The following is a 22,671-nucleotide window of genomic DNA, read 5'->3' as shown; positions in this document are numbered from 1 at the left end:
AAGAAGTGGAGCTCGGTTTCCACCTCATCTTGTGTGCAGTGGGTCTGTCTTCGCTTGGGAGCCAGGTCTGCCTATGGCGGCCTTTCTCGATGGCTAGGCTGTGCTCGCTGAGTCTGTACCTAGTCAAGGATCTTCTTAGTATTGGGTCAGTCACAGTGCTCAGGTATTCTGCCACTGTGTACTCTCTGTTTAGGGCCAAATAGCATTTCAATCTGCTCTGGTTTTGGTCTCTCTCTCGCTCTCTCGCGCGCTCTCGCTCTCGCTCTCGCTCTCTCTCTCGCTCTCGCTCGCTCTCTCGCTCTCTCGCTCTCTCGCTCTCTCGCTCTCTCTCTTGCTATATGTTGACTGTATCATGCCCAGCCTCGGGCAGCGCTATTATTTAAGAATATGTTGACTGTATGAAAAATAATAATAATAATAATAATAATAATAATAATAATAATAATAATAATAATAATAATAATAATAATAATAATAATAATAATAATAATAATAATATACATTTTTTTTCTTTTCTTTTTTTACCTTTTAGGGGGGGGGGGGGGGCTCGCGTTTAAACCTTGCACAGGGCCTCGCATTTCTCCCAGGCGGCCCTGCCTTTGATCATTCCGAAGGAAACTGAGGCATTCCACAACTGTTTCTTTTACTGTAAAAAAAAAATGCAAAACTAACTTTTGCTATTGCTATTGCTTTTTTTTTTTTTTTTTTTTTTTTTTTTAAATACAAAAAATGTAATTGCCACATTAACATTCTGTGCAACAATGCATAACATATAGCAGCATTGGCAGGCCTACATTTTCTCTGGCTGGCTTGACACCATTTGACCCAAGATCTCCTCGTGTGGCTTCTGACTTGCCCCTTCTGAGTCTCTCAGCAGTTGTAGCTCGCTCTTTGCGCTTGTGAGGAGGACATTTTTGTGATTGGGCTTTTTTCCTGTGGTTTTATTGTTATCTACAACCTTCTTGTACCCGTCTTCAAGAGTGCTCCACCTCCTTGCTAGTGCTACCCTGTCTGGGTGGAACTGCTGCTGAAACCGAGCAGCAGTTTTTTGCAGCAATTTCCATCCAGAGCTGCTTCTTTTTTCCCTTAGCCATTCTGACTCTAGTGTTTAACTCAGCAATTGATTTAGGTAAGTCACCCCCCTCTGCTTCTAAATGTTGGCGCATTAGGTCAATCAAATACAGAGTTTGATCTCTATTGAATCCATCATGCGCTGGCAGTGGGGCTGGCAGTGGGGCTGGCAGTGGGGCTGACTCCGCTTGTGGAAGGCTCAGGCTCGCATACCTGTGTACCTGTATATTCTTATACTGACTGTAATAACTTTTTGAATTATTTTGTGGATAAGGTCAGTGGTGTTAGAGCAGGCATCTGCCCCTCATCCCTTTCTGACAGCCTTCCTACCACTGTCTCTCCTCCTCTCACGCTGCTAGACTCGTTCTCTCCAGTCACCTTAGAGCAGGTTTCTATAGTGCTGCACAAAACGAAACCCTCTTTTAATCCCCTTGATGCTGTTCCCTCATCCCTGATTTTAGAGGTCCTTGACTCAATTGGTCCCACAATTCTGTCAATAATTAACCGCTCTCTGGCATCAGGTTCTGTCCCTAGCCTTTTTAAACATGCCATAGTTCAACCTCTTTTAAAAAAGGCTAACCTAGACCCCTCTCTTCCTGAGAATTACAGACCAATCTCCAAACTACCTCTGCTGTCCAAGGTGCTGGAGAAAATTGTGGCTGAGCAGCTTCTCATGGTTCTAGAAACCCATAATCTGCATGACCCATTCCAATCAGGCTTTCGGAAATTTCATTCCACCGAAACAGCCCTTCTTAAGGTTACCAATGACATTGTAATGGCTGCAGATGATGGTAAACACTCACTATTAGTTTTATTGGACCTCAGCGCAGCCTTTGACACGGTTGATCATGTGGTTATGGTGCGTAGGCTCAATGATGTGTTTGGGATCTCTGGGTCAGCACTGAGATGGTTCTCATCTTACCTAGCTGATAGAAGCTTTTCTGTGTCAGTGGGTCAGTTCATGTCGGACTCTACCCCACTGTCCTGTGGGGTTCCGCAGGGTTCTGTGCTAGGGCCAATGCTGTTCTCCCTATATATGTTTCCCCTAAGCCAGATTATTAAACGTTTTAATGGAATATTTTATCAATTTTATGCGGATGACATCCAATTGTATTGTTCTTTTAAGCCCAGTGAGTGTAATCGTTTTTGCATTATTAATGAATGCATCGATGCCATCAAGAGCTGGATGGCTGATAATTTCCTTCAGCTTAATGCAAGTAAGACAGAAGCCCTCATTATTGCTCCCGACCACATCATCCCCATTATAAAAAATTCTATTGGACCCTTAGGTCAGTGTGTCAAACCTCATGTGAGGAACTTAGGTGTAATTTTTGATGACTCTCTGTCTTTTAACAGCCATGTCAACCAGCTCACACGGTCATGTTTTTATCAGCTCAGAAACATTGCCAAATTAAGATTTGTTGTTTCTAGAGCTGAAATGGAAATGATCATCCATGCTTTTATTTCATCACGCCTGGACTATTGCAATTCAATTTTTACCTGTCTGGATAAATCTGTGCTAAACCGCTTGCAAATCATTCAAAATGCAGCGGCAAGGCTTTTAACTGGGACAAGTAGGCGTGCCCACATCACCCCCATTTTATCCACTCTACATTGGCTCCCCATTAATTATCGTGTCCATTTTAAAATTCTTGTTTTAACTTTTAAAGCCCTCCAAGGTAGATCCCCTGTGTACATTTTTAATTTACTGCGCCCCTACTCCCCCAGTCGTGCACTTAGGTCCTCCCACCAAAATCTCCTGGTTGTCCCACGGACCCGGTTAATAACAAAAGGTGACCGGTCCTTCCAATTTATGGCCCCTACCCTTTGGAACACCCTCCCCCTTTCTATGCGTTCACTTGACTCCCTATCCACTTTTAAGGAACAGTTGAAAACGTTTTTATTCAGACAGGCTTTTAAATAATTCCTGGTTGTATACGTTGTTTATTTATTTATAATTGTTGTTTTGTTTTTAGTTGCACTCATATTTAGTTATTTAATTGTAACTATGCTTACGATGTGTCAGAATTGTTTTATGTGTAGTGCGTTCATCTCTATGTTGCTATGTTTTACTTCTGTGAAGCACTTTGTGATTTTATCTGAGAAAGGTGCTATACAAATAAAGTTTACTTACTTACTTACTTACCTGCTCCCTGTCTTTTGGCTGCTCTTTTTCTGGCTCACAAAGTAGTCCCATATTAATAATAAACAGGCTCAATGAAAAACGAAATGTCATAGGTGTGGGATATTTGTGGATATCCTGAAGAAGAATGTTTCTCAGTCAACCGAGGCTTGGATAATAACAAAGGTTTATTAACCAAACAGATAGAATTACATAGAGAGAATGGCTGAGGGTTTCCCCCCAGGTGATCAGCTGAAATCCCCCAGGTAAGAAGCCTGGATAGATCTCAAGAGGAGATCTATATAGTTAACAGGAGGGGGTGTGGTCCCATTTGATAGGTCAGATGGGGGGGGGGTACAGGTAATGGGGACACAGGGGAGGGGAGTGTCTTATTCCACAGAGAGGGGGGGGGGCACAGGTAAGGGGAACATATTTACATGAGGACATATTATACCACAATACTCACTTTTCTTTCTTCTAATGTGGGTGAGATTAATGTATAATATACCAGGATTGTTTGGAACAGGTAAAAGTGGGGACCGATGTAATCCATCGGTTATCAGATAATGAAAAAAATAGAAAATAATTAAAATAATGAAAATGTTGGCCAATGTGTTCTGTTGGTTGGCCTAATAATTTAAACTAGTATTATTTATATACATGATTCATGACATGATCGACTGGACTGCGGTCTGTGTTATTTTGATATCAGAGATGTGGGAATAGATATCACCCTTTTCTTTTATTAATCGCTCAAAATACCTATATCAATGAGTGGTCCTCATCTCTGATATCAAACAACAATTAACATAATCATTAGAAGCTATCGCTGTGCAAATATCTTGGCATACCTTCAGTCGTTCATGTCGTGACTGACGTATATAAATAATACTAGTTTAAATTATTAGGCCAACCAACAGAACACATTGGCCAACATTTTCATTATTTTAATTATTTTCTATTTTTTTCATTATCTGATAACCGATGGATTACATCGGTCCCCACTTTTACCTGTTCCAAACAATCCTGGTATATTATACATTAATCTCACCCACATTAGAAGAAAGAAAAGTGAGTATTGTGGTATAATATGTCCTCATGTAAATATGTTCCCCTTACCTGTGCCCCCCCCCCCCCTCTCTGTGGAATAAGACACTCCCCTCCCCTGTGTCCCCATTACCTGTACCCCCCCCCCCATCTGACCTATCAAATGGGACCACACCCCCTCCTGTTAACTATATAGATCTCCTCTTGAGATCTATCCAGGCTTCTTACCTGGGGGATTTCAGCTGATCACCTGGGGGGAAACCCTCAGCCACTCTCTCTATGTAATTCTATCTGTTTGGTTAATAAACCTTTGTTATTATCCAAGCCTCGGTTGACTGAGAAACATTCTTCTTCAGGATATCCACAAATATCCCACATAGGCTACATCAAAACATGTCTAATTGTTTGTTTAACCTTTATTTACCCAGGGTAGGTTCGCCTGAGCACAGATTCTCTTCTTCAGCTACGCCCTGCTTCACATTCACACAGTTCCATTCATACCGGCTGGGAGCTGCCCAGTACAACCACAGTCTGACACCGTTGGTAACCTCGTTCCCAGCTTTATCTCGAGAGATAAAGCCTGGTAAAGCACTACGGCCGAAAGTGGGAAGCGGGTAGGAAGTCCCGCCCCTGAAATCACGACAGGTGCTTGTGAAAATGCACTCCCCCCCAGAAACAACCTTGTTATCGCCTCCCTCGACAGTTCGAGCGTCTGCTTGTTGTTTGTTTCCCCGGGGACTATGAACAGATCAGGGGGTGCCCGGAAACCGGAAAGCCTGTAGCCGGTATTTCTGTATTTCCGATTAACACTTTAGGAGGCATAGGTTTACCAGCCTACACCATTGGCCACTGAGCCACTCCACTGGAGCAGTTCGGGGGTTAAGTGCCTTGCTCAAGGGCACTTCAGCGGCAGATTTTTCCTGCCGGTCCCGGGGATCGAACCGGCGAACATTTCCCGGTCACAAACCCGCTTCTCTATAACCATTAGGCCACCGCTGCCCCGCACACATCTGACTGTAATCATAACATTATTAACCACACAAAATAAATAATGCTAATCCAAATGTAGCTATGAATCATGTCGAATTTACCTAGTATATCCACTTTCAGCTGGACACAACTGTACCAGGATATTCAATGACTCGTCCAGGTAGTGCCTGATCCCCAGGAGCCTGGTACAACGATGCATCCACAAACACTGACATAAGGGGGAAGAAATTGTGAATTGTAGTAAAGTATTACTTAGGGTGAATAGTGAATTGTAGTAAAGTATTACTTAGGTAGCTTACGTTAGTATAGCAAGCTAGCTAGACACTATATGCAACAATTAATGAATTGTAAGACAATTATATGGAGAAAAGCTCGTTGACTATCAGTGCTAGCCTATAAGCCTATTGCTACAAGTCGTTAGCAAGTTGCTTTAAAATCAACCGTAAACGCACAGCAGCAAGTATAGCTCGTTTTTCATACGAAGTGTACAGCAGTATGATTGTGTTATTCTGATTATGTGATCAAAGTGATCATTTTAATTTGTATTACCTTGTATTACCGACATGATCGCTGTCGAGCTTGCTGCCATGATTGTTGATACTTCCGCAATTCGTGGCGCGAAGTGGGAGATATCGGGGTCTATAAAAAAATCCCATATTTCCTAGTTGGAATTACCACTAGGAGGCTGACGTGAGTGGTTTTTCCGCTTCTTCCCACGTAACGTGAATGCAGCATTATTGCTTGATAGTGACTAGATGGTTACTAAGTAACGCACACTTGCATCTTTTAAGATGTATTTGATTTGATTTTGTTTGAAGTGTTTGACAAAACTTTAATACCATATTTTTGGTATTTAGTCGTGCCAATTCCCCCCTCCCCTGTCTTGATCGTTTTGCTCGCATGTGCCCCCCACTGGTCGGTCGTAGGGAGGGTTGAAGAATCTATCGCATGTCCCCTCCGATACATGCGGAGTCAGCCAGCCACTTCTTTTCACCTGCCAGCGCGGACTCTCATTGGCGAGGTGTAACGTGTGGGAGGCTCACACTACCCTCGACACCTCCTGTCCCTGCTGTGCAGGCGCCCTGACCGACCTGTAGGAGTCAATGTTTACAACGACCAGATTACCACCCATCGACTTCCCTCCCGCTGACTCTGCCAATTGAGTCAGTATGACGGCCGGCCCAAGCCGGAGGCAACGCTGACAGCCAGATTCTATACCGGTGTCTCTCGCGTTGGTGAGAGACTGCTGCACCACCCAGCCGCCCAGTTTCCTACTATATTTGACACCACAATGATTTGATGGAGTGTAAAGAACCAATATCACTTTGTTTATTGTTTCCACTGTCTTTTATTATGAAAATACTTGTGGTTCCCCTCGTGCCGTGTTACTTCTTGCGTAACAACGGTGTTACAAAGGGTCAGATTAAACCGAATATATATATTTATTGCCTGAGATCCCATGTATAATATTTGTATATCGTTTGATATCCCTTGTGTATTCTTTGTACATATACACTGAATATCCCTTTAGTCTACAGGACAGACCATAATATTCGTTCTCCTATTGGAAGCGATCCCCTAGGCGCCAGTGACTTACCCCTAGAGCTGACTTGAAAGCTACCGACACGAACATGTCCCAACTAGCCCCGGTTCCGCGTAGGAATACGGCTACCGAAATACGAATGGTACTATTTGTTCACCGTGCACATAAATAGGGCGCAAGAAATGTAGAACTCCTCTTAGTCCCTTGTCCCGTTCAGTCTCGTTCAGTTCCAGTTATCCAAGTGACGTCTCTCCCCACTACGCAACGTGGGCAGAGTAGGGCTCGCATCGCCCCAAGATAGAGTCTCGTGTTATCCTAATACGTTTGTTTAACGTATCGTTCGCTATTTATTAGTAAACCTTCATTACGAGTCAAAGACCACGTGAAGTGGGTAATTGTGCGTCTACATAGAGCATTTATTGCCGCGTACTAATAGGATAGTAACGTCAAGTTCAACCGTGCACTACCGCGCACCGGAGGATACCTACACCGGACCAGCAGAGCCACTTTCCGGCAAGGATTATTATTCTTCATTCTTCACCAAGCTGCTGGAGCAGAGAACCGCCTACCCCACTGCTGTGGGATCTACACCTGCCCGTGAGACCATCACTCGAGCCCGTCTCTGTCGTACCAGAGACTCCACGGCTTCCACCTTCACCTGCACGGCGCGCACCCTGGGACCAGGCTGCTTTCCCCCGCTGACTCAGGGAGTAATACACCGTCTCCAGGTGCCTTGCTGAAGCTCCGTGGACCCTTGACTTTCATAGAGCATTGCCTCCCCCTGCTGGCTTACAACCGGTAGTACACCCCCCCTCCCCAGAATACCAGATCTAATTCCTAACATTCCATATTGATTTACTTACGTACATTCTTTGCCTTATAAGCGCACCAAAGTAATGTAATATAATATTCTTTATGTAATAAATATTCTAAACAAGTATTTGTGTGGAAACCGTTTCATTGTGGAAGTGTTGTCATCTAATATACTTGTGTACAGTAAGGCCAGTAATGTACATACACGGTAGTAGTTTAATGATACTAATACTTGATTAATACAGTCAGGGAATTGTACCCCTCAGTTACAATTGGTCCTTCGAGCCGGAGAATAATTAGCGTAATATTAATATAATATTAATATTGACATGGCCGATGACGAACACTCCACAAACGGTTCTCCTAAGCTAGATCGCCCGCAGCGCAGACGGCAGCCACCTCCCTATCTAGAGGCATACTCTGTCAGTCCAATACCTAGCTTTAAAGGGAAGTTAAACGCGGAAAAAGTAGAAAGTAAAATTATGTCCGACCCTAACAACCAGGCTACCCCGCCAACAGAGGCCCTAGCTCCGGGAGGAAGACAACCCTAAAGAGACGCGCACCCAGGAGACGGATCTCCTCGGTACGCAACAGGAGAACGGATCTCCAACAAGTACTGCCGGGAGCCGATCGCCCCGAACGGCGTCTTCCCCCAGCGAGGCGGACAAGATGCTGGCGCAGGCACTCATCGCCACCCTGGCAGCCTCCACCGAACGCGATCGACTTCAAGCGCAACAGACGTGCGAGCGCGAACATTTTGCAGGCGAGCGAGAGCGCTTCCAGGCGCAACAAAGGAGTGAAGACGACCGAATAAGACTGGAGACCAGACGCCTCCAGACAGAAGAGAACATTGAGAGAAGCCGCGCCGACGTCGCAAATGCACAGCTCCACGCTGCCCATGCCAGCGCCAATGCCCAGCGCGACGTCGCCAACGCACAGCGCGACGCTGCCCAGGCCAGCGCCAATGCGCAGCGCGACATCGCCAATGCCCAGCGCGAAGCCGCGCGCGACGCAGCCCATGCCCGGCGCGACCGGCTGCAGGCGGAGCTGATGGACAAACTGGTTGCCATGGCGACACCCCCTCACTCCGCACGGAGCTCTCAGAGATCGTCAAGACATGGGTCTAGGACACATTCCCCTACCCGACGAAGCGACCCGGGACCCCGCCAACAGGAGGATCCTGTCCACGTCTCGGAACCCCCTCCCCGGCCGGTCCATACGAGACCTAGCAACCGGGAAGAACCGGACCACGCCGAGAGACTGAACAGAAGACTCCAGGTCCTAGCAGAGGGAGAGGAGGAGGAGGAGGAGGAGTGTCAAGCCGACCAGCAGCAACGTGCTCTGGCCCAGGAGGCCCAGTACAGCCCCGACCAGCAGCAACGTACTCAGGACCAGGAGGTCCAGTACAGCCCAGAAGTCAGCCCCGAGGCCCTGCGCTACAAACCCCCGACTCAACTCACGGGTGAGTTTGACGCACCGTCAGCCCCGAGGAACAGCACCTGGGTACCCGACCTTCGGTACCCACCAAGTACCAGCCCAAGACGACACGCAAGAGGAGACTCGCCTAGGAGGCCTCTCCCCCAACGCTCACCGATGTGCCAGTCATCCATGGCATCATACATTGGCACACCGACGTTTCCAGACTTCACCCATGAGAATCGAGCACAGTATACGGAGCTCCGGATGTGCTTAGAGACAATGATGGTGGATGTCGCTGATGAACGCCACAAGTATGCAATATTACTGCAGCACCTGAAAGTGCCCCGGGCGCACAATATAGCGCTAGCCTATGCCACCTCTACGACCCCATACACCGCGGCTCTAGCAGCGCTGGACCAGAGATATGGACGTATATGGGATTACGTAATAGAAGAGATAAGGCATATTGACCGCTTACCCCCAGCAACAGACAATCGCTCACTAGACGACCTGTCTATAAAAGTACAGTCCCTGGTAGGGATGCTGGGAGCGCAACGAGAAAAGGGTATGCACGAGCTATACGCCAACTCTAACGTCGAGAGGATTTTAGAGAAGCTGCCGCCCGCCAGACAGGAGCGCTTCAGGCGGCAAAGAGACCACCGTGATCCTAACGGTCCAGAACCATCCCTCCTAGACTTGGCCGACTTCCTGGCGAGAGAAGTCAGCAGCCTACGATTGGATACGTTCGTGCGGAGCACACCAAGCTCCAGAGAGGGACCTAGGAGAGTAAACGATGGCCGAAGATCGGTGACTGTTATGCACCAAGCCGAATCAGTACCGCAGCACCAGAACCACAACACCCCCTCGACGAAAGAGGACCAGTGGAAGATTGAGTGCCAGTACTGTGAGGGAGAACATCGGCTCTATCAGTGCGAAGATTTCAAGAAGCTGACCACGGATGATGTGAGCCAGTGGGTCAAGGACCACCGCCGCTGCTTCCGCTGCGCGCGCAGCCACCTAGCAGCTGAGTGCCGCTTGAAAAAGAAGTGCAGCAGGTGCGGTGGCACCCACCTGGAGGTCCTGCATGACATCAACAAGCGTCAGCCAGGACAACCGAGTGGGCCCGTCGCGGTAATGTACCATGCCGAGGCGGTGGCACCAGAACCAAAGTTCCACCAGACCGCTCCCTGGTGTCCCGACTGCTACGGCAGACACTGGGAGTCAAGGTGCGACTCGTACCATATAGAGTCTACGTCACCACCCACAGGAGTGCTCCACATTGACCAGCACAGCGGGACCCCCCGTGTGCTCCTCAAAGTGGTCAGAGTGCTCCTGAGCCACGAGGACAAGGTCCTGGACACTTACGCCGTCCTGGACGATGGGTCCGAAAAGACTCTCCTCCTCGCTTCCGCAGCAGCCCAGTTGGGCCTGCGAGGTGTCAAAGATACGATGACCATACGCACCATCAGAAGGGACCAGAAGACCATAAAGGGTGAAAAGGTCTCCTTCGAGATAGCAGCGGTGGACAAGCCCGAGAAGCAGTATAGTATAAGTAACGTCTTCACCAGCCACGACATAGGCCTGTCGCAGTACACCTACCCCATCCCACAGCTGATGGCTAAGTATGGGCACCTACGTCAACTACCTATACCGCTTATCGACGGCGCCACACCGACCCTGCTCATCGGCTCCGACCACGCGGACCTCATTCTCCCAATTGAGGCGGCCCACGTCGGACCCAAAGGATGCCCGGTCGCGGTTCAGACCCGACTGGGATGGACGCTCCAAGGCCCCCTCTACGGACTTGACAGTCAACCCACGTCTACAAGCTGCCTACACACAGAGGCGAGCGACACCGGCCTCTCCCCCGTACAGCAGAGGCTATTGACATTAAGCGAGAGGCCCGTGAGAAAACCGTGGGTACCAGAGGGAGTTCGGAACTCCACCCCCCTCAGCTGCGCTTCAGACGTAGCTGACCTCGAACCCAGCACCCCAAGCGACTCCTTGACGGGGCGGCCGGGACCGGCCCCTCCTCACACGGGGTACAGAGCGAACAAGAGAAACAGACGGAGGAGGAGAAAGCACAGCCAAGCACAGATCAAAGCAGTCTCAGGCCCGCTTCCTCCTAAGCCCCCCTTCATCCCGTCCAGTCGTCATGACCATAGACCAGTCACCACCCCGAGCTGCGTGGCCGGCCGGCCGCGTAAGCAAAGTGACCACTGGTGCCGACGGAAAGGTCAGAGTGGCAGTAGTGCTCGGCCAAGGGCGGATCTACAACCGACCCGTGGCGAGGCTGATAGAGTCGCCAAGGCTCCCCGACTCGCCTAATGACGACCATGACCCCTGACTTTGTGAACTGCCCGACCCCTCACAGACATTGAGTAGTGGACAGTGCGGTTAATCTGTCTCTGCTTAGCTAATTAGGTGGGACTAATTAGGGGGCGGCTGTTACAAAGGGTCAGATTAAACCGAATATATATATTTATTGCCTGAGATCCCATGTATAATATTTGTATATCGTTTGATATCCCTTGTGTATTCTTTGTACATATACACTGAATATCCCTTTAGTCTACAGGACAGACCATAATATTCGTTCTCCTATTGGAAGCGATCCCCTAGGCGCCAGTGACTTACCCCTAGAGCTGACTTGAAAGCTACCGACACGAACATGTCCCAACTAGCCCCGGTTCCGCGTAGGAATACGGCTACCGAAATACGGCTACCGAAATACGAATGGTACTATTTGTTCACCGTGCACATAAATAGGGCGCAAGAAATGTAGAACTCCTCTTAGTCCCTTGTCCCGTTCAGTCTCGTTCAGTTCCAGTTATCCAAGTGACGTCTCTCCCCACTACGCAACGTGGGCAGAGTAGGGCTCGCATCGCCCCAAGATAGAGTCTCGTGTTATCCTAATACGTTTGTTTAACGTATCGTTCGCTATTTATTAGTAAACCTTCATTACGAGTCAAAGACCACGTGAAGTGGGTAATTGTGCGTCTACATAGAGCATTTATTGCCGCGTACTAATAGGATAGTAACGTCAAGTTCAACCGTGCACTACCGCGCACCGGAGGATACCTACACCGGACCAGCAGAGCCACTTTCCGGCAAGGATTATTATTCTTCATTCTTCACCAAGCTGCTGGAGCAGAGAACCGCCTACCCCACTGCTGTGGGATCTACACCTGCCCGTGAGACCATCACTCGAGCCCGTCTCTGTCGTACCAGAGACTCCACGGCTTCCACCTTCACCTGCACGGCGCGCACCCTGGGACCAGGCTGCTTTTCCCCGCTGACTCAGGGAGTAATACACCGTCTCCAGGTGCCTTGCTGAAGCTCCGTGGACCCTTGACTTTCATAGAGCATTGCCTCCCCCTGCTGGCTTACAACCGGTAGTACACCCCCCCCTCCCCAGAATACCAGATCGAATTCCTAACATTCCATATTGATTTACTTACGTACATTCTTTGCCTTATAAGCGCACCAAAGTAATGTAATATAATATTCTTTATGTAATAAATATTCTAAACGAGTATTTGTGTGGAAACCGTTTCATTGTGGAAGTGTTGTCATCTAATATACTTGTGTACAGTAAGGCCAGTAATGTACATACACGGTAGTAGTTTAATGATACTAATACTTGATTAATACAGTCAGGGAATTGTACCCCTCAGTTACAAACGGTAACAGAGTAACTGTTAACTTTTGCGTGTGTCAGATGAGCGGTTGACGAGAGAGAGAGAGACAAAGTAACGTTAATATGGATATCTCTCATAAGGAAACATTTTTTAACTGCGTTCGTGAAGGAAATCTTCCCCCTTTATTTAGTTTTTAGTACCTAGCTGGAAGGCGAAGAGGTATGTGTTGTTTATGGATTGTGATTTGTGTGATTTGTCTTATATTTGCAATCTTCATATTTTATGTATTGAGCTGAACTATAGCTAAGATGCTAGCCAGTGCTACACGTTTCCATGGAAATGTGATCGGGATAAACGAATGACTATCTGTTTCCACTTTCAGCTCTTACAGTGTCTATGGTGTCAAATGATGAACTTTGTTAAATAAATGGTTGACATATACCGCACCATGGCCATCAGTTATCAAGGATCTCATGTCGTCTGAATTAAAGTCCAGCTGGGAAATGCTACACTGTACTGTACCTATTGTGACATGGTCTACACATAGATTCCGTGGTGAAAAAGGCAAAACAGCGCCTCTATCACCTGAGACAGCTAAGGAAGTTCAGTGTATCGGGGAAGATACTCCACTCCTTCTATTCCGGGGCTGTAGAGAGCATTCTGACTGGAAACATCACTGCCTGGTTTGGAAACAGCAGGGCACAGGACAGGAAGGCTCTACAGATAGTGGTGCGTTCAGCAGAGTGTACTACGAGTATTGCACTACCACCCCTGCAGGACTTATATAACAGGAGGTGCAAATCCAGAGCCTGCAGAATTATGAAAGACCCCCACCACCCCAACAACAGCCTGTCCAAGCTGCTACGCCTACGCCTCCGGTCACACGCTGCAAGAACAGAGAGGCTCCGGCTCAGCTTCTTCCCCCAGGCGAACTCTCCTCACAAGTATGAGCACATACACACACACACACACACACACACACACACACACACACACACACACACACACACACACACACACACACACACACACACACACACACACACACACACACACACACACACACACACACACACACACACACACACACACACACACACACACACACACACACACACACACACACACACACACACACACACACACACACACACACACACACACACACACACACACACAGAAAGCGAGAGGGTGGTTGAGCGCTGTCAGTCTATATACCCACATATACAAATGGACAAGAATAAAAGTTAAATCTGAAAGGAATACATAGAAAATACAACCGCAAAGTAGGACCAAATCTAAACAAGGAGGCAGAATACATAGAAAACACAACCACAAAGGCATGAGCAAATCTAAACAAGGAGGCAGAATACATAGAAAACACAACCACAAAGGCATGAGCAAATCTAAACAAGGAAGCAGACCACCGTCAACTGATCTGTAATCAACCTGTTTACAAAACATTTCGCCACTCATGTGGCAACCGCTAAACTTGAACAAAATGTCACTTTATAAAAATAGAAATTCACTTTAAAGGAAGGAGGTACTAATAGTATAGTTTAGACACATTAAGAGTTAAAATAGTCAATTGTATATAGTATAGTAGTGTATATAGGAACCAGTTTCTCAGGAACTCAGCATGTTTTTTTTTGGGTTTTTTTGCATATCTTGTGTTTTACCTATTTTATTTTGTCTATGTTTATTTTTTTCTATGCCTATTTTATTATTGTATTTTGCACAATCAATGTGGGCGAGACCACCCACATTTCACTGTATGCCCTGGTATGTATGTGACAAATAAACCTCTTGATTCTTGATTCTTGATTCTGCAATCTGTTCATTAAAATGTTCAATCAATCAATCAAACCACATTTCAACGTATTGTATACCTGTCTGTAATTTATGCTGATTCACTTCTTGGAATAACATCATTGAAAGATGTTCTACCTTTCATTATTGATCATGATATACAATTTGGATATTGAATATAGTATACGAGACAATTTGGGTGAAGGCCCGACTGGATTATTTGATCATTTTATGAATGATTATTTCACAGGATGGAATACTTTACAGAGGTGTTTGTGAAATAAACATTTTAAATGTGTATTGTTTTCTGTGTGTTTTAGAGGTGTGGTTATACTTTTAATCTGGATTGCCTAGTTAATCTAATGTTAATCTTAATCAAGGATGAGGACTATTTCACCATAATTGGCGCATCATATCTTTTTCCTCGCTGATGGCCCGGGGTCCCATGTTGTGCAGTATAGGTACCATGGCTTTAGGCGATGTGTTTTAGAAGCATCGAAACTGTCCATGGCCCTCCGCTATTATTTTAGTTCCCGCCCAGGAAGAAAAATGCATGATTTGAGATAAGGAAGAAGGTGAACCAGTGCTGTAATCATGACGAAACTGTTCCGCCTTTCTTCATGCGACAATTGTACCAGGACAGAGGCATTAGTTCATCCCTAATCGTGACTGAGGTGAGTCTTGTTACGTAGTAGGTTAATAATCATCTGAAGGAAATACATTTATAAATTATTCATTAATAATAATTATTATTATTATATCCTATATAGAAGGTTACTTTTCTGTAATATTGTTTGGAGTTTGAAACCAATGACTGGACCATAGCGATGCGTTTAGGGTATACTGTTCAATCAATTTCAATCAACTCAATTTAACATTAGTAGTGTCAATAGTGCATAGGTTTTTAATTATGTAGAGATAGCCTAATTACCACAGAATGAGACAGCATGGTGACTCGAAGTAAGATAAAGCTGCGGTTTACCGGAGATGCTCAGGTGAATGAATGAACACTTTATTTAACAGATTGCAGAATGGGTACAATATACAGCTCAAAGGTGCATGCCCGCACTTCGGGACACCGCTGAGGCTGGGTAGAACAAAGTCATCTCCATCACCGGACAACTATAAGCAGACAATTGTTTGTTCGCGATAGCTACACTCCCCGATTATGCTGTCGAGCGTCCTGTCAAGGAAAACAAATGCGTAACCTGATTGCTTGATTGATTGATTGACAACTTTATTAACAGATTGCAGAATGGGTACAATACAGTAGGCCTACAGCTCAATACAAAAAGAACTGCTAAGAGGATGCAGACCAGAAAAAGACTTTCGTCTTGTTTACATCGGGGTCCCCCATTTTCAATTCATCATGACGTTTATGACATACAGTACACGACAAACAGATATACATGTTTTTTATTACCTCTTTTTACTACACAGTTCTAACAGAACTGTGTAGTAAAAAGAGGACATACAAAAATATATACATCCAAAGGGGAAGAAACTGTACATTGGACACCTATACAGTATGTATCACGGTTAATGATGAGACATAATGAGAGCGATGAGAGCGGGAGAAGGGGGAAGAGACTGAATAATAATAATAATAATAATAATAATAATAATAATAATAATACTTCGTTTTATATAGCGCCTTTCAGAGGACCCAAGGTCGCTTTACATAAGGGGGGGGGGGGGATAACAAAATTAACAAACATAGTGGACAGACACAACATATACATATATAGTGAGACAGAGAAAGAGGAAGAAGCACTGAGTAAAACAGAGTCCATTCTCTTCGGTTCAAATAACAAACTCAGCAAGACCGACGGCTTCTCAGTTACAGTGCAGGGTGACAATATTGGCACAAGGAAAGATGAAATTACATACCTAGGGTCCATCCTAGAGGCAAATCTATCCTGTGACAAAATGGCATCCAATGTAATCAAAAAAAGTCAACCAACGAACTAGATTAAAATATATACGGTGGGGAATGAATGAATGAATGAAAACTTTATTTAACAGATTGCAGAATGGGTACAATACAGTACGGCTCAATACATACAATTGTTAAGGGGATGCAGACCTGAGAAAGACGTTTGTCTTGTTTCCATCAGGGTCCCCCATTTTCAATTCATATAGACATATATGACATACATGACATACAGATACAGATACAGGGAGGAGACTGTCTATTAGGGGGGGTGGGGTTTGGACATTTACGGTGGCCAGTTTCGAATTGTAGCCAAGTCGAAACTCCAAGTCCAAGATATCCAATAAAGGGGTTATAGCATGCGGGTTAAGTGATCATTATATGATATTCTGTACCTGCAAAAAGCTAAAACTAAAGGCTGGCTGTCACAAAACAGTCACATCTAGAGACCTCAAAACCTACTCTAGCGAGGCCTTTAACCTTGAACTGGAGAGTCTGGACTGGTCAGATGAACTCAATGGTACACTGGTTGAAGAAACTTGGCTTGGCTTCAAAACCAAATTTTCATCAATACTAAACAACATGGCCCCCCTAAGAACCACCAGGGTAAAAAATCGCGCTGAGCCATGGATGCACACTGAAATACTGACCGCTATGAAAGCCAGAGACAAAAAATGCTCTGAGTTTCGTAAAAGTCAGTCAAAGCTTACCAAAAGCACGAGCAGTGAACTCCAAGACCACGTGACTGAACTCAAACTAGAAAGAAACAGACTAAGAAATGACGTAAACTCCATGATCAAAACTGCTAAAAAAAATTTCATCAATGACAAAACCGAGGAAAACAAAAATAAACCACGTGAACTTTGGAAATTACTCAACAATCAACTAGGCTGCAGTAAAAAACTCAAAACCAGGTTCTCAAACATAAACATAAAGACGGACAACACGCTCATCACAGACAAGCTGGATGTAGCCAATTACTTAAACACTTTCTTCACAAACATAGCCACAACACTGGTAAACAAACTACCCTCCCACTCAGGGCAGTATGGGGTAGAACACATAGTAGCATACTACAAGAACCTAGGCGTCCACAAAGACGACTTCAAACTGGAAATAGTAACTACAGATGAGGTACTCAAAAAACTGAGCGCCCTCCAACCAAACAAGGCCACTGGCCATGACAACATCCCCTCCAAATTCCTCAGAGACTCAGCAGCAGCCATCACCCCAGTCATCACACACATAATAAACCTCTCCATAAAACAGGGACACGTCCCCAAGGACTTCAAAATTGCGAGAGTAACACCCCTGCACAAAAAGGGCAGCAAATTAGACCCGGGTAACTACCGCCCTGTTTCTATCCTTACATCCATCTCGAAAGTCATGGAAAAAATAGTATACGAACAGATCGAAAAGTACCTCGCGGAAAAAAATCTAATCTACGAATTCCAATCTGGCTTCAGAACATCCCACTCCACTGACACATGCCTTCTCTACTTGAACGACCACATCAAACAAGAGGTGGACGCGGGCAAATACTGCGGCATGGTCATGCTGGACCTACAAAAGGCCTTCGACACTGTCAATCACACCATTCTGATTGACAAGCTAAAAGCAATTGGTTTTGATAGTTTATCAGTGAGCTGGATACAATCCTACCTGGAGGGGAGGGAACAGATGGTGGAAGTAAACGGTACACTATCCCCCCCCCTCACAGTGAGCTGTGGTGTTCCACAAGGAAGCATACTAGGACCGCTACTATTCCTAATTTATGCAAATGACATGTCGTCAGCTTGTGACTGCAACTTGTTCCTGTTTGCGGACGACTCAGCCCTGCTGGTCTCTGACAAGAACAAGTTACAGGTTGAAAAAGCCCTCAGCTCGGAACTAGGCAAAATCTGCATATGGCTCGCCGACAACAAACTATCATTACACATGGGCAAAACAGAGTCCATTCTCTTCGGTTCAAATAACAAACTCAGCAAGACCGACGGCTTCTCGGTTACAGTGGGTGACAATATTATCACAAGGAAAGATGAAATTACCTACCTGGGTTCCATCCTAGAGGCTAATCTTTCCTGTGACAAAATGGCATCCAATGTAATAAAAAAAGTCAACCAACGAACGCGATTCTTGTACCGGATCTCCGCTCTGGTAAACAAGAATACCCTGAAGACTCTAGCAGGAGCACTCATTCAAGGGTACTACGACTATGCTTGCACCTCATGGTACCAAAGCACCTCAAAGGCACTAAAAAACAAATTACAAACATCTCAAAACAAGCTAGTCAGACTACTACTTGACCTGACTCCTAGAACCCACCTCACCCCTGCCCATTTTGACAACCTAGGATGGCTTAGAGTAGACGACAGAGTACAGCAACTTGCAATGGGCCTGGTCTACAAGATACACTACGCGACCAAGGTACCCATGTACATGTCAAAATACTTCCCAAAGGTCAGTGAATACCACGATCACAACACCAGAGGGAGCTCCACAAATCATGTAAAACCCAGATTCGGATCAAACAAGGGACTAAACACGTTTCGCAATTATGCCACATCAATGTGGAACGCCCTGCCTAAAGCTGTAAAGGAATGTGAATCACTACCCACCTTCAAAAACACTCTCAAAAAACACCTACGTGAGACTGCAATTCGAAACTGGCCCCTACAAATGTCCTAACCTAGTTGTACAGTAAATGACCAAGTAAGGCTTTGTCAATATTCCAATGTACAGTGTAAAATGTGTGTGTGTCCCCTTCCCAACCCCCCCCCCCCCCCCCCCCCCCCACCTCCAATGTACAGCCCTCACCCAACCCACCCAACCCCACCCCACCCAACCAACCTCCTCCAATGTACAGTTTCTATGCCAAATGTATATACACTCCTTTTCTGGACACTTTTGTATCACAAACAGTACTGTATTTGCAAATCTGATATGTCATAAATGTATAGATGTAGCAGTACTGTCTATCTGTATGTCATGTATGTCATATATGTTATGATGAATTGAAAATGGGGGACCCTGATGTAAACAAGTCGAAAGTCTTTCTCTGGTCTGCATCCCCTTAACAATTGTATGTATTGAGCTGTACTGTACTGTACCCATTCTGCAATCTGCTAATAAACTTTTCAATCAATCAATCAATCAGCCTCCCGTAGATGCTCTTTAAGAGTGGTTTTGAATGTGGGTAGGGATTCACATCTTTTTACGGCTGTGAGTAGGGCGTTCCACATTGTTGTGGCATAATTGCGAAACGTGTTTATTCCCTTGTTTGTGCCGAATCTGGGTTGCACATGATTTGTGGAACTCCCTCTGGTGTTGTGGGTGTGGTATTCACTGACCTTTGGGAAGTATTTTGACATGTACATGGGTACCTGTGTGGTGTAGTGTATCTTGTAGACCAGGCCCATTGCAAGTTGCTGTACTCTGTCGTCTACTCCAAGCCATCCTATGTAGTCAAAGTGGGCAGGGGTGAGTTGGGTTATAGGAGTAAGGTCAAGCAGTAGTCTGACCAGTTTGTTTTGTGATGTTTGTAATCTTGTTTTAGCGCTTTTGAGGTGCTTTGGTACCATGAGGTGCAAGCATAGTCGTAGTACCTTTGAATGAGTGCTCCTGCCAGAGTCTTCAGGGTATTCTTGTTTACCAGAGAGGAGATCTGGACAAGAATCTAGTTTGTTGGTTGACTTTTTTGATTACATTGATGCCATTTAGTCACAGGAAAGATTTGCCTCTAGGATGGAACCTAATATTGTCACCAACTTTAACTGAGAAGCCGTCGGTCTTGCTGAGTTTGTTATTTGATCCGAAGAGAATGGACTCTGCTTTACCCAGGTGTTTGTTATCAGCGAGCCAGGTGCAGATTCTGAGTTCCGAGCTGAGGGTTTTTTCAACCTGTAACTTGTTCTTGTCAGAGACCAGCAGGGCTGAGTCGTCTGCGAACAAGAACAAGTTGCAGGTTCAATCAATCAATCAATAAAGGATTATCTTATCTTATCTTATCTTATATCCCTGTGATGGTCGCTTTCATCTGAAGTGCTTTAAAATAGGCTATTGTGAGTTCATACTGTAACTTACTGTACATGTTTAGCGTACTTGATCTTTCGCAAAACCACACCCCTAAGCTTGGTTACTGTTGCTACGTCCGACAAGCTTTCCGTCTACAGCCAGCACAGAGGGTCTCCGTAGCTTACCAGTCGCATTAATAGATTCCTTTTTGGAGCAATACGACCACGGAAAGCTTGTCAAACGTAGCAACAGTAACCAAGGGGGGTGGGGCTTTGTGATAGGTCAATTGCCCCAGTGAGCCTACCCATTGAGGAACAGAACACAAGTTTGTGCAGTCCGAAAGTAGTACAGTGAACCATGGTTGTTTTAGATTAGATTAGATTATTTTGAGCGTTTGAGTCCAAGGGTTTCAGGGTGGAAGCTGAAGCATGACGATAAATTACATCTCCATAATCAAGAACAGATACAAATATTGACTCAACAACTCTTTTCCGACAGAATCGAGGGTTCTCTAGTTCATAACTTTCTCACCGCCCTTATGTAGTGGGAGTATGCTAGCCGATTTCCACTCAAGAGAAAGCTTACCAGGGGCAACAGAGATATTAATTATGTAAATCAACTGCTCAGTAATAACTGGAGCAGCCAGTTTGATAAAGTAAGCCTCCAGGTCATATTCACCAGTGGAGCACTTATTGTCTAATGCTACTACTGCTTGATAAACCTCATCAAGTGTAAATGGAATGAGAGACAAATTTGAGGAGACATTTGGAGACATTTGACCATGACTATCAGTTGCAGCAGCTGAAAGAGACCCAGTAATATTTCTGTCAAAAAGAAGTCCTGCCTCAGCAAAATGCTGGTTAAATAACTGACAGATGTCATTCTTATCAGAGATCAGGCCCGGACTGGCCATCGGGAGCACCGGAAGTTTGTGTTGATGATAATAAAAAAAAAAAATAATAATATAATTAAAAATAAATAATAATAAATTTTTTTAGTCATGCCACATAACTTAGAATCAGGCCAGGCCAGTGTTCCTAGTTGCGGCGACGCGATAGTTAGATAACCTAAGTGGGGAACAACCAGGAGATCACTGTGACAATCAATCAATCAATCAAATTGCGAACTGCCCCTCTGAAAACTCTTTTAAAAAAACAACTAAAAACACATTTGTTTAGACAGGCCTTTGGTCATACATAGGCACTCTTTCTTGTCCTCACTGTTCCTATAGTTTTGTTTTTTAATTAGTGACTGATGATTTTATCTAAATTCTTTTATTCTATTTTTTTTATCTGGTTTCACTGTTTTTTAACTTCTGTCTGTTGTTGTCATTTATTTCTGATTTTGTTTTGTTTTTATATACTAAGCTGTAGTGTAAAGCACCCTGTGCATTTGTGCTGTGAAGGGTGTTATATAAATAAAAGTCATTCATTCATTCATTTGTATAGCACATTTAGACATGACACTTGTCAACCAAAGTGGACAGGTAGGTTTGTTACAGGACTGGTACAGTAGGCTTGTTACATGACAGGTAGGTTTGTTACAGGACAGGTAGGCTTGTTACAGGACGGGTAGGCTTGTTACATGACAGGTAGGCTTGTTACAGGACAGGTAGGCTTGTTACAGGACAGGTAGCTTGTTACAGGACAGGTAGGCTTCTTACAGGACAGGTAGGCTTGTTACAGGACAGATAGCTTGTTACAGGACAGGTAGGCTTGTTACAGGACAGGTAGGCTTGTTACAGGACAGGTAGACTTGTTACAGGACAGGTAGACTTCTTACAGGACAGGTAGACTTGTTACAGGACAGGTAGACTTGTTACAGGACAGGTAGGCTTGTTACAGGACAGGTAGGTTTGTTACATGACAGGTACAGTAGGCTTGTTACAGGACAGGTAGGCTTGTTACAGGACAGGTAGTTTGTTACAGGTACAGTAGGCTTGTTACAGGTACAGTAGACTTGTTACAGGACAGGTAGGCTTGTTACAGGACAGGTAGCTTGTTACAGGACAGGTAGGTTTGTTACATGACAGGTAGGCTTGTTACAGGACAGGTAGTTTGTTACAGGTACAGTAGGCTTGTTACAGGACAGGTAGGCTTGTTACAGGATGTGTAGGATTGTTACAGGACGGTTGACTTGTTACAGGACAGTATCTGCTATCACAAGGAAGTGAATGCCAGGCTCCTCATCCACATTTTGAATGGCTGTACCAACTGTCTTGTGCGCACTGTTGACCCCTATGTTCTGGTAGTAGTACAGTGAACCATCT

The 22,671-nt window shown here is 45.2% G+C and overlaps 1 protein-coding gene across 1 annotated transcript in view; it reads left to right on the top strand.

The window, feature by feature from the left end:
- The first annotated feature begins 15,076 nt into the window (after positions 1-15,076).
- Positions 15,077-22,671, top strand: part of LOC311224925 (uncharacterized protein) — a 74,884-nt gene continuing 67,289 nt past the window's right edge. Inside the window, exon 1 of the mRNA XM_084310083.1 lies at positions 15,077-15,129. The gene's annotated coding sequence lies outside the window, so the exon portion shown is untranslated. The remainder of the gene's footprint in view (positions 15,130-22,671) is intronic.

The sequence above is a fragment of the Notolepis coatsorum genome (assembly GCF_963971535.1).
Source record: "Notolepis coatsorum genome assembly, chromosome: 3".
Classification (NCBI taxonomy): Eukaryota; Metazoa; Chordata; class Actinopteri; order Aulopiformes; family Paralepididae; genus Notolepis; species Notolepis coatsorum.
The sequence above is the reverse complement of the archived record's forward strand: the minus strand, read 5'-3'. Positions and strand labels throughout refer to the sequence as shown.